We start from the raw sequence: 13,982 nt of genomic DNA on the forward strand, positions 1-13,982 counted from the left end.
TTTCTTCCTTCTTGTCATCTTTTCAGTGAAGATGAATTTTTGGTATTTTTTTAAATTTCTTGATTGTTATATTTTGTATATTCGTTGTGTGTTTTTTGATTTCAGGGTACCATAAAGCTTGCAAATACTATCTTATAGCCCATTATTTTAAACTAATGACAACTTAGCACTGATTGCATAAACAAGCAAGCAAACACCCCAAAAGAAAACTAACAAAGATTATATTCTTTAACTTCATTGCCCAATTTTTTTTAACTTTTTGTTTTTTCTCTTTATATCTTCTTGTACTATGTCTTGAAAAGTTATTGTAATTTTATTAGGTCATTTTCAGGCTGCTGATAAAGACATACCCGAGACTGGGTAATTTACAAAGAAAAAGAGATTTGGTCAGGAGATCAAGACCATCCCAGCTAACACAGTAAAATCCCATCTCTACTAAAAATACAAAAATTAGCCGGGTGTGGTGGCATGCACCTGTAGTCCCAGCTACTTGGGACTGAGGCAGGAGAATCACTTGAACCTAGGAGGTGGAGGTTGCAGTGAGCCAAGATCATACCACTGCACTCTAGCCTGGGTGACAGAGCAGGACTCTGTCTCAAAAAAAAAAAAAAAAAAAGGTTTAACTGACTCACACCACATGACTGGGGAGGCCTCACAATATGGCAGAAGGTGAAAGACACATCTTACATGGTGGCAGGCAAAAGGAAAATGAGAGAACATGTAAAGAGGTTGCTGGGATTCAGGGCACCACATCACTAGGCTGCACACAACATGTTCTTATAAAACCATCAGATCTTGGGAGACTTATTCAATCTCATGAGAAAAGCATGTGAAAGACCCAGCCCTAGGATTTAACTACCTCCCAACAGGTCCCTCCCATGACACATGACAATTGTGGGAGCCACAATTCAAGATGAGATTTGGGTGGGGACACAGCAAAACCATATCATTCTGACCCCGACCCCTCCCAAATCTCATGTCCTCACATTTCAAAACTAGTCATGCCTTTCAAACAGTCCCCGAAAGTCTTAACTCATTTCGGCATTAATTCAAAAGTCCGCAGTCCAACGTCTCATCTGAGACAAGGTAAGTCTCTTCTGCCTATGAGCCTGTAAAATCAAAAGCAAGTTAGTAACTTCCTAGATACAATGGGGGTACAGACACTGGATAAATACACTCATTCCAAATGGGAGAAATTGGCCAAAACAGAGGGGCTAAAGGCCCCATGCAAGCCTGATATCCAGTGGGGCAGTCAAATCTTAAAGCTCCAAAATGATCTCCTTTGACTCCATGTCTCATATCCAGGTCACACTGATGCAAGAGGTGTGTTCCCATGGCCTTGGGCAGCTCTGCCCCTTTGGCTTTGCAAGGTACAGCCTCCTCCCTGGCTGCTTTCATGGGCTGGCATTGAGTGTCTGTGGCTTTTCCAGGAGCACAGGGCAAGCTGTCAGTGGATCTACCATTCTAGGGGCTGGAGGACAGTGGCCCTCTTCTCACAGCTCCACTAGGCAGTGTCCCAATGGGGACTTCGTGTGAGGACTCCAACTCAACATTTCCCTTTTGCACTGCCCTAGGAGAGGTTCTCCATGAAGGTCCAGCCCCTGCAGCAAACTTCTGCCTGGACATCCAGGCATTTCCATACATCATCTGAAATCTAGGCAGAGGTCCCCAAACCTCAATTCTTGCCTTCTATGTACCTGCAGGCTCAACACCACATGGAAACTGCTAAGGCTTTGTGCTTGCACCCTCTGAAGCCATGACCAGAGTTGAACCTGGGCCCCGTTTAGCTGTAGCTGAAGTTGCTGGGATGCAGGGCACCAAGTCACTAGGCTGCACATAGCACGGTCACCCTGGCCCTGGCCCATGAAACCATATTTCCCTTCTAGGCCTTGAGGCTTGTGATGGGAGGGGCTGCCATGAAGACCTCTGACATGCCCTGGAGACATTTTCCCCATGATTTTGGCAACATTTGGCTCCTTGTTATTTCTTCAAATTTCTGCAGTCTGCTTGGATTTCTCCTCAGAAAATGGGGTTTTCTTTCCTATTGCATTGTCAGGCTGCAAATTTTCTGAATTTTTATGCTATATTTCCGTTTTAAAACTGATTGCTTTTAACAGCACCCAAGTCACGTCTTGAATGCTTTGCTGCTTAGAATTTCTTCTGGCAGATACCCTAAATCATCTCCCTCATGTTCAAAGTTCCACAAATCTCTTGGGCAGGGTCAAATGCCCCCAGTCTCTTTGCTAAAACATAGTAAGAGTCACCTTTACTCCAGTTCCCAGCAAGTTCCTTATCTCCATCTGAGACCACCTCAGCCTGGATTTTATTGTCTATATCATTGTCAGCATTTTGACCAAAGTCATTCAACATGACTCTAGGAAGTTCCAAACTTTTCCACAACTTCCTATCTTCTTCTGAGCCCTCCAAACTGTTCCAACCTCTGCCTATTACCCAGTTTCAAAGTTACTTCCACATTTTTGGGTGTCTTTACAGCAGCACCCCACTCTACCAGTACCAATTTACTGTATTAGTCCATTTTCATGCTGCTAATAAAGACACACCTGGGACAGGGTAATTTACAAAGAAAAAGAGGTTTAATTGACTCATAGTTCCACGTGGTTGGGGAGGCCTCACAATCATGGTGGAAGGTGAAAGGCACATCTTATATTGCAGCAGGCAAAAGGAAAATGAGAGAACTTGTTCAGGGAAACTCCCCCTTATGAAACCATCAGCTCTCACGAGACTTATTCACTATCACAAGAACAGCATAAGAAATACCCACCCCCATGATTCAATTACCTCCCACCCAGTCTTTTGCACAACACATGGGAATTGTGGGAGCTACAATTCAAGATGAGATTTAGGTGGGGACACAACCAAACCATATTAATAATTATTATTATTGATTGGTTCATTATTTAGGCTTTCTGCTTAACATACGTGTAGTTTATATACCACAATTACAGAGTTATAATATTCTGTGTTTTTCTGTGTGCTTACCATTACCAGTGAGTTTTGTACCTTCAGATGATTTCTTCTTGCTCACTAATATCCTTTTCTCTGAGATTGAAGTACTCCCTGTAACATTTCTTGGTTGACAGGACTGGTGTTGATGTAATCCTTCAACTTTGCTTGTCTGAGTTCTTTATTTCTTCTTCATGCCTGAATGATATTTTCAATAGATATACTATCCTAAGGTAAATGTTTTGTTTTTTTTTTTTTTTTTCCTTCATCACTTTCAATATGTCATTCCACTCTCTCCTGGCCTGTAATGTTTCCACAGAAAAGTCTACTGCCAGACATATCAGAGCTCCATTGTATGTTATTTGTTCTTTTCTCTTGCTGCTTTTATAATCCTTTCTTCATCCTTGACCTTTGGGAGTTTGATTATTAAATGCCTTGAAGTTGTCTTCTTTGGGTTAAATCTGCCTGCTGTTTATTATAGCCTCTTGCACTTGGATATTGATATCTTTCTCTAGGTGTGGGAAGTTCTCTGTTATTATCCCTTTCAATAAACTTTCTACCCCTATCTTTTTCTCTACCTCTTCTTTCTGGTCAGTAACTTATATTTGCCCCTTTGAGGATATTTTCTTGATCCTGGAGGCATGCTTCATTTTTAAAATTCATTTTTATTTTGTCTTCTCTAACTGTATATCTTCAAATAGCCTTTCTCCAAACTCAGTAATTCTTTTGTCCACTTGATTAGTTACGCTATTAAGAAACTCTGATGCATTTTTCAGCATATGAATTGCATATTCACCTCCAGATTTTCTGCTTCATTCTTTTTAATTATTTCAATGTCTTTGTTAAATTTATCTGATAGATTTTTGAATTTCTTCTCTGTGTTATCCTGAATTTCTTTGAGTTTCCTCAACACAGCTATTTTGAATTCTCTGTATGAAAAGTCACATGTGTCTCTGTCTCCAGGATTGGCCCCTGGTGCCTTATTTCATTTGATAAGGTCATGTTTTTCTGTATGGACTTGATGCCCGTGGCTGTTCATTTGTGTCTGATCATTGAAGAGTTATGCAGTTATCATAGTCTTCACAGTCTGGGCTTGTTTGTGTCCATCCTTCCTGGGAATGCTTTCTACATAGTCCTCAAGCAGAAGGAGTCTCTTCTCGTATCCATGATGATTGTGAATATGCTGGGTCATACCTGAAGCCAGCAAATCTCAGAATCTCACCCAAGGTCCACGGTATGTACTACGTGGTTACCACTGCTGATTATTCAGATCTCAATAGTACTTCTTCAATCAGCAGATGATGAATCCTGCCAGGGGACTAGGTCCTTCCCTTCAAGGCTGCAGTTCTTTTCTGGCCCAGGGTGTGTCTAGAAATGTCCGGAAACTATGGCATGGAAAAGGGACCTCATGACTAGGACTGGTGCCCTATTCTGCTGTGACTGAGCTGGTACCCAATATGCAAGACATAATAATCTCCACTTTTCTGTCTCCTCAAGCAGAAAAGGGGGTTTTCTTTGGAGCCATGAGCTGTGCAGCCTGGGGTTAGTGGAGGGGTGATGTCAGCATTCATTAGCCACCCCAGCTGGTATTTCAGTGGGTCATGTGTACTCCCAGTCCACTGTCTCTGGTCCCAGTTCAGCCCTAGGACTCACCTAGGTGTTGCAATCTTTGTGGCCAAGACTGCCTTTCAAGTTTATTTGGAGTCCCAGAGCACTTTAGCCTGTGGTGGCAAGGCTTGCAAGAACTCAAGTTCCACTCACTGGAATCAGCAATTCCTCTCTGGCTAGGGATAGTCTAAATACTCCATCCGTGGGTGTTGGCTGAGTTCTGCCTGTAATTGGCAGCACTGAGTTCGAATGCAAAGTCCCACAGTCACTTAACTCTTTCTTCTCCAAGAATACAGATTCTCTCTCCACGTTGCCCTGTGATCACTTCTTGGGCGCCAGAGAGGGTGGTGTTGGCAATCCAAGACCGTCTTTCTTACCTTCCTCAATGCCTCTTTCAATGATATGAAGTTAATGTCAGGAACTGTGATCACTCACCTGATTTTTCATTCTTATAAAGGTGCTTTTTTTGTGTAGGTAGTTGTCAAATTTGGTGTTTCTTTGGGGAGGACAATCAGTGGAGGCTTCCCTTTGGCCATCTTGCTCCAACTCCTTTCCCCATTTGTTGTTAATCAACCTTTTCTAAATAACTATTTATTCAAATGTATATATTTTTATTCATCAAAAGATGAAAATGGCATCAAAAGATGAAAAATGCTTATATTTTTGGATATTTGTATATAACTGGTATGAGTGTGTAAAATTCTGGTCTTTCTTTTCTGGCTCATAACTCAAATCTATAAAATACAGTTTATTAATTAATTATTTTATTCATTCATTAGCTTAAGCATTTAACTATCTCCCAAATGCCAGATATCTTACTAGGCAAGGGCTAAAACAAATGCCTAATACACATAAACAGACTTGACCCTCAAGAAGCAAAATTCATAAATAATACTATATATACTATGGATGACCACATGTATTGGCTTGCTTGAATCACTAACAGTTTATACCTATTTCCTCATTCGCTTATTTATACTTCTAATACTCTTAAAATTACCCTTGTTTAGACAAGAAATTATATAGAGTTACCTATATATAATATATGAACTTAATTTTCTAAATGAAACTTGAATATATGAAGTTTGAACAATGTAAAAGAAATGTTTATATTTGAGTTTATCAATTTAACGATAAATTTATGTTTAAGATTTTATATAGACACAAATAATGTACTTAGCTTTTCCCTTTTCACATTTTATTAATCAAATTTCATTTAAACTCTCTACATGTATATTTAACATTTACATTTGTATTTTTGACTTCTGTAGAGTGTTTTTACCCAGATATCTAACAAATTTTTAGAGCATATCATGTTTACTTATATATAAATTAGTTGAGAGATATCATTGTGGGGAAAGGGGGATGTATGTATGGGGTAGAAATTTTAATCTTTTGTATGAGACAAGGATAATTTCTTCCCATTCATTGTGTAGATACATATTTGGGACCTTCATGCAACCAACTATTCTAGTGTTGTTAAATAATAAATTTAGTTTTTTTGTAACTTCCAATATTTGGAATTGCAAAGTTTTACTCTCAGGAATAATGACTAGTTCTGAGTTAAATTTATTTTCCTTATTTCCTCCAATCAGGTGATATATAAAGATCCCAAGTTAGCATCAATGGAGGTGTTTCAGACTCAGATGTCCCCACTAAAGAATACTTTGTCAATTAACATAAATGAGTGTTGCCCAGCAACAAAAATTTTGTAAGAACTTAAATACCAGGTGACACTTTATTTTCTAAAGTCCTAATCTATGTAAAAACCTGGTTAAATGTTTGGACATATATAAACATTAAAGTAAAGCAGGTGCTATGATAGAAGAATGTATGAAATTTCAGGGAAGAATAATAGAAAGGACTCAGTCTAGAAATTTATTCAACAGGAAGAAGAGGAAAGAAGAAAAGAGTGTTCTACAACAAAGAAAAAGTGGGGAGGGGGAAGAATAGGGTAAGTAAGAGAGAAAAAAATGGAGCCCAGAATAGGAGCATTTCTTTTAAGAAAGATCTCATGAACTCAACCTGTAAATAAATTTTCCGGGAGTACACATGGTCTAGAGCTCCATGGGGCCTTGCATCAGAAGGGCAGGTATCATCATCTTTGCACACATTACAGACAGAGTTCCAAGAAATGCTTGAGAAGGTTCCGTTTCTTCTTACTTGTGGCATTTTCTGATCATTAAGTTAATACTTGCTTGCTACAAAGAAGCCGAAAAAAATCTGAAGTAGAAAATAGAAGTCACAATAATCCCATGACCCTGAGATACAACCAGTGTTTTGTTCTCCCAAGGTTTCAATATAGTAAGGAATTTCCAAGTAATGAAATATCAAGTCATTTACCTGGGAAATCCAGTGATACAAATAGACATGAACAGAAACAAGAAGCTCCTTATAAAATGTGAATTTTTAAAATTTAATATCTAAGGCAAACCTATACACGTAATAAAGCACTTGCCTACCAATATCTCTATCACTGCCCTATTCTCTGTTATTTTTGTTGATAGGGAAAGAGGAAGGCTTGATCTGGGAAGGCTGGAGAAAGAAGACTGAAGGATAGACTGGATGACATTGATGCTATTGCTCATGGCAAAATCTGATGCAAGTAAGCCAGGGAAACTTCATGTGACTTTGGAATATCTTTGTATTTTTGAGACTAGGTCAAGAAAGCTCTCCACTGAAGCAGGCAGCCACTCTACACCCCAGACCCCAGCAATGTAGCTATGGCATGAGGTAGGAAGTAATGAATGCATCTGCAGGCAGTACCCTGAGTGTGGATGTTGGTATTGTTCTGACAGGCAGTGGCAGTTGTGTACCCCCAAGTGGTTTGCAAGAAGTATTTGCAAGTAGACACATTGGAGCTGTCAGAGGAGTAGAATGTAGAATAAGTTGTGTGAATGTGGAAACTAGCTGATCAGCTGAATTATGTTCCCCTTTGGGAAATGCTTTGAATCACATCAATTTTCTTATAAGCAAGCTAGAATTCAAGGTTTTTTTCTTACTTCATATGATATCTGAAATATATATGTGTGTGTGTGTGTGTGTGTGTGTGTATACAATACATCTTTTTCATTGCCCTTGGTTCTGTAAATGATTTTTAAGCACATTTTCTATTTGATTCATCAATCATGAATATCTAATTAATAATGGTACACAATGATCTATGTAATGTTTCTGCAGTCCATGTATTGAGTATTACATGGTTAAGTTTTGAAGCCTCGTAGTTGAATGCTACAGGTAGTAAGGATGTTTATCAAGATTACGCTAAAACAATGGCATTCCTATTTTTTATGTGACTTGCAATCCATTTCGGTTTTTACCCAATGTAAAGGCCTCACTGTGTTCCAAGATGTGTAGATAGTGGAATACACTTTTCATCGAGGCAGGAAAACCGCCTGAGCACAGACCACTCAAAGCAGACGGATAACAAGAGCAATCACATCTCTCACTCAGACAGGCAATGATTCTTAAGTAGTAGTTTACATAAGACATTTGACATTTGGCAGCTAAGGTTGAAGGAATTCATCTTTCTTGTAGAACAACTGCAGACTAAGGCCTTTTATTCAATAGCTGTAAGTCTACAAATATAAGGAATCAACATCCCTGGGAAGTCCTGCTTTGGAGAACAGAAAGATGACTAGTAACAGGAGTGACATAGGAAGAAAGAGACTATTTTTTTTTTAGCTACATCAGGCAAAAGGATTCTCACCAGATCTCAGAAAGATAGTATGAGATTTAGAGTCCTGCTCTATGTGGTGTATTATGCTAAAATTAAAATAGTAGGCTATATATAAGAGAGCAACCCCTCCAAGTTTTATTTTAGCTAGATAGTTGGGCCTGAAAGACATCCTTTATCGAAGTGAAGATTTGGTGTTTACACTGGGCAGACTAGATGTTGCTTAGAAGGATTTTACCTTATTGGGGATGTGGGGCAGAGATGGGAGGATGCAAGTGATACCTTTCCCCCATCAATGAAAGAAACTGAGTATGCTTTCTGAAGCCATGAGGAATGGAGTACCCTTTCCCTAACCTTGTTCACTCCCCTACATTCTTCCTCTCTCCCTGAAGGAGTTATAAATATTAGTGTACAAACAAAGAGTGTAGGAAACATAACTCCATATTTATAGCTCAACTGATTTGTCTCTGAGTTCTGTATCCTGTTGAGCTTGTGGGATACAGCTTGCTCTCTGCCTCCCCGCAAGACTGTGCTACAGTTTTCCCGACTACATCATTGGGGTGGGAGGGCAGCAGTGGTAATGTCATGAAACCCTCTGGTCCTTGTTTCATTGTCCTGGTCCATGAGGAGCTTCAATCTCAATCATTTTGTGCTACAATTAGGGAATTGTAATCTTACAAAATGCTTCCTATTTCGTATGCATCCAAATGCACCATATGACTCTTTTTTTGGGGGGTGGGGAGGGGGTTACCTTCTCCCAGTAATGCTGCTAGAAAGCCAAGTAGAGGGTGAACCTACTGCAGGCTCCGTTCTCTCTCCCTACCTCTGCTAGATTAGAGGAGTCTCATTCTAGTCAACAAATGAGGGAAGATTGGGAAACAACACTTCTTCCAAAATATTCTGTCCATGTGTTTACCTGTCTTTTCTCTTTAGACAAACAAAATCTTACAGATGTTTTTGTTTTCTTCCTGACACATACATTCCCTAAGGTAACAAACACAGAGCAAGCCACAAGCTTAAATATGGTAAAGGGAAAAGGGAATATCCAGAGAGACAAAAATAACATGTAAGCCAATATCTCAAAATATGTTACAGTTGCAAATTTTTGGCCTGTGTGATTTTTTGTTATGACAGGTTACTAAGCAGTTATTTCGGTTGTATTTAGTAGCTTGATGGGAGGCTAGGCACAGCCTGTGAAGCCAGGGCTCAGAAAGTATAAAGAGGCTAGCAGACCTGCCCACACTCTTGGTGTGGACACTGTCAAGGAAGGCAGTGGGGAGAAGCAGCTCCTTGCTTTTCCCTGGTATGATGGTACAAAGAGCACAGGTTCTACAATTAGAAAAACCTGCATTCACATCCTTTTCCACTTACTGGTTATCTGATTTTGAGTAAGTCACTTATTGATGGTTGTCACAATTTGGACAGTAGCTTTCTTGAAGTAGGCGGATATTTCGTTTTGTTTTTTTCATCTTTATGTCCTCAGAGATGAGCACACTGATGAAACATACTTGGCATGCAGTAAATATATGTGGAATGCATGTACATAGTTCAACACTTCACAACTTCAGTTTTCTTATTGATGGGAAGTGATAATAGCAGCCGCTCCTGGGAAGATTTAGTAAGGTTCCACATGTAAATAAGCCTGGCAAACCCCTAAAGGGCAGGCATTCGTTAGACAATTATTTCTTCCTTCCTTTTCCCCTCTCCCCTTTGTCTTTTCTCCTACATTTCCTCCTATATTTCACTACCTAGTGACTGTCCATAATTGGCATTTTTGTTCCTAGTAGGCATAGCGTCTCTCTATTGATTAACTCATAAATAGTCATCGTCATTATCAACACTTGCAGCATAAATAGGAGTTGAATGTCTAATCTGTGAGACATTAGGCTGGTTATGTTTTCAACAGCGTTAGAGTAAAAGCAACCCCTGTCTCCTCCACTACATCTCCATCCGCCTGATACATCACTGCCACTTACCCAGGAAAATTAACTGCTTCTTTCTCTCTTTTGAAGAAGGGAATTCTGTTCTTTAATAAAACTTGACTGTTTTCCCATTCGTGATTCTAATCTGTCGTCCATCTAAATCATTTGATTTTTTTTCCTCAAAGTTTTTCTTTTTATAGTTCTTCAGAGTTACTCAGTTTTAAAAAACCCTCCCAAAGAATGCCACTTTGTAAATATCATTATATGTGGCTTACAATTTTTATGTATGTATTTCATTTATAACAGCTTCATTCCTTAAGGTAGTGGTCCCCAACCTTTTTGGAACCGATACCTGGTTTGGTGAAAAACAATTTTCCCACAAACAAGGGTCTGGGGGCGTGGAAGTGGGTGGATGGTTTCAGGATGAAATTGTTCTACCTCAGATCTTCAGGCATTAGATTCTCCTAAGGAATGTGCAACCTAGATCCCTTGCATGTGCAGTTCACAATAGGGTTTGCGCTCCTATGAGAATCTAATGACGCCACTGATCTGACAGGAGGTAGACCTCATGCACTAATGATCACTCACTTACCTCATGCTCTGCAACCTGGTTCCTAACAGGCTGTGGACTGGTACTTGTCCACAGCCCAGGGGTTGAGGACTCCCGCCTTAAGGGGTAAGACTTTAGTAGGTAATGTCAATTTCTATGACTTAGAACAGTGATTTTTAAACTTTGTTTCAGGAATAAAACCCCCTTTTTGCCCACAGATAAATGCTAAATACAATTATATTTTTCTAAAGTCAAATTTGTTCATATAATTCAAAATCATATTTAGTTTACTATAAAGCCATGCCTTTTGCAATCACAGATACTCTGCAAATAGTTAAAAAGCTGGAAAAGCAAGTCTAAGATCCGCATATGAACCGGTTAATCTGGTCTCATAAATTAACATATTGGTGGCATTGTATAACTTTCGTGGAAATGTTTATTATAGTTTCATAATATAATAAAGAGATATTTAGTTTAGAATTGGTATCAAATATTGAAAATAATTTTTCTACAACATCTTTGGAGACAAGTTATACCTAGAGTCACTTCAAAACCAATTGCATAAAATATTCAGTGTTACTTGTTTCATGTTATTAAATTAAAAACAGTCTTTTGAAAGAAAAGCCAGCTTCAATCGTCTTTGGTAGGTCTATGTTATGCCCATAAAGATACCATGAAGTTATCATGATAAATAATAACTACCTCTGTTGTAACTCTTTTATATTTATATTCTCAATTGACCCTCATAAAAACACAGCAAGATAGTTGTGGTTATTATTCCCAATCTACATAGGAAGAGAAGATTATATAAATTGTTTCAAATAAATTCCTAATTTCAAGATAGAGATTCAAACCTGGGTCTTTGTGTCCCTGAAACTCACAGTCATGCAGAGCCCCAGGACTACAGTGTTGGTTGTTGGTACAGCCCATGCCCTGGCAGAATGGGAGCCTGTGTTCACTGGACACACGGTCTATGATTTGTTGTTTATCCTTTGTTTATGAAAAACAATCCTTTAGTATTTATAAATTTAAGAATATAGAGAATATTTATTCATGACACTCCTTTTTCTGAGAGAATGTAGTATCCTTTCATTTGAAGGAATGTCTTAAACATCTCTGATCAATAGAAACACAGCTTCTCCTACATCTGGCTGGGCTGGCTTCGAGTTTTCAGAGGAAGAGGAAAGGAACTTTACATCACTGATGGAGAATGAGAAGGTGAATAAGTATAGGAGAAATTATTGTTTAAATCTGAAAGCACTGGCATCTAGTAAATAATAATTCTGTGCCTGTTTTCATCCTTCCTGCCTCAAATGCTTTCAGAACAAAATGTAAGATGGTCTCAGTAATCTTTGTAGGCTTTAGAGTGTGCTGCAGTGATGGTGATTCAGGGACCAGGAGAGTTTCGTGGGGTAGAGGTCAAGATTTGAAACCAGGCAGTTGGATTCCATAGCTTGCCTTCTTAGCCACTATGCTCAATTGTTTTCCATGGTGGTAAGTATAGTATTCCCAAAAGCATTCATTTTTTAAGAATTACCAGCTCTTAGAACTATTAAATATCATCCAGATTTCCCGGCTTTGTAGGTGTCCATGAAGAGGCTGGGAGACCACCAGCTGAAATGTTGCAAGATTTCTTTATTGGTCAGGTCTTTAGATATAATTCTAATGCAATGTTTTAAAACTGGGGTCCTTACATGTAATAGTTTACTCAGATTTGATCTTGAAGTTTTTCTCATGAGATTGGCAATAAACTCTAGCTGTGCCCTGATGGGCTCTAGATAAGGTAGTCATGGATGTTGCTTCATTATCCTGGTAGGTATTCTCATGCCTTAGTGTCTCACCTGTGACCAGGGGTTCCTCTCACAGAAAATTTGCTTGTACTGGCAGATGCCCTTGTGGCTCTTGTCTGACCTGTGTTCAGTTTATTCCTACCAAGGTAACCACTCTCTGAGACAGATATGATTGGGAGGAGAGTTAGATTCAGCGGCATCCATCAGGTGAGACACAGAAGAGGCAACTCCACAAAACACATGAAGTAACAGAAGCAGCATGTTACTTACAGATCCAAGAGGAAAGAGGGTAGCAAGCCTCACAGGGTTAACAGCAAGTGGGGAGTCACTGGGGATATGCACACCCAACCAGTGCATGGAGAGCAAGAGAGAAAGAGTGAGAAATCAGTGGGCCAGGCCTTTCTAGGGTGTTATTTAAGCAGGAATCCCGAGGGTAGTTCTAATTGGTGGGTTTACAACAAGTAGGCATGAGTTCCTTGGAATCATGCTGTGAGTGAAATGTGGTCGCTGTGGCACCTCTGTGCAGCCCACGTGGGGTGTGAGGGTCAGTTGGACAAGTCAAGCAGGTTGTATCTATCTGTCCACAGGGATGTGGTCACCAGAAGGTATTAGTATAAGGCATATAATCTGGATCAATCACATTGAAGAACTGGGAGAGTTGGAGAACTGGAAACTGTGTCAAGGGTTAGTAAATCTTGACTCTGTTGTGAGAAATTCTAATTTATATTCAAAATGCATACTGAGCCAACATATAATTATAAAAATTCACTACATTACCATATTAAAATCTCTAAATTGGATGGGCTACAAGGAGTCCATAAACCCCCCAAACAGTATGTAAAATGTGTACATCATCAAAAAACTAATCTGCCACAATCAAGTAGACTTTATTCCCGGGATGGAAGTCTGGTTCAATGTATGCAAATCAATAAATGACTCATCACATAAACAGAAATAAAAACAAAAATCCCATGATTATCTCAATAGATACAGAAAAGGCTTTCAGTACAATCCAACATCCCTTCTAACAACCTTCATCAAACTAGGTATTGATGGTAGATACCTCAAAATAATAAGAGCCATCTACTACAAACTCAGAGTCAACATCATAACAAACAGGCAAAGCTAGAAGCATTCCCCTTCTGGAACAAGACAAGGATGCTCACTCTCACCACTCCTATTCAACATACTACTGGAAGTCCTAGCCAGGTGAGAGAAAGAAATAGAAGACACCCATAGAGTAAAAGAAAAAGTCAAACTATCTTTCTTCAGACACAATATGATACTATGCCTAGAAAACCCCGTAGTCTCTTCCCAAAGGCTTGTAAATCTGATAACTTCAGCAAAATTTTAGAATACAAAATCAATGTGCAAAACTCAGTAACATTTCCATACACCAATAACATCTAAGCTGAGAGCCAAATCATGAATGTAATCCCATTCACAATAGCCACAAAAAGAACAAAATATCT

General features: G+C 39.1%; 2 long non-coding RNA genes across 2 annotated transcripts in view; both read left to right on the plus strand.

Moving 5' to 3' along the window:
* The window catches only part of LOC144334598 (uncharacterized), a 229,985-nt gene that overhangs the window by 83,407 nt on the left and 132,596 nt on the right, over positions 1–13,982 (plus strand). The gene's annotated exons all lie outside the window — the stretch shown is intronic.
* LOC114672384 (uncharacterized) lies at positions 6,446–7,178 on the plus strand. Its single transcript, XR_003722733.2, has 2 exons — positions 6,446–6,526; positions 7,080–7,178. It is a non-coding gene; the product is annotated as an uncharacterized LOC114672384 (long non-coding RNA).

This window comes from Macaca mulatta, chromosome 14 (assembly GCF_049350105.2).
Source record: "Macaca mulatta isolate MMU2019108-1 chromosome 14, T2T-MMU8v2.0, whole genome shotgun sequence".
In the NCBI taxonomy this organism is placed as follows: Eukaryota; Metazoa; Chordata; class Mammalia; order Primates; family Cercopithecidae; genus Macaca; species Macaca mulatta.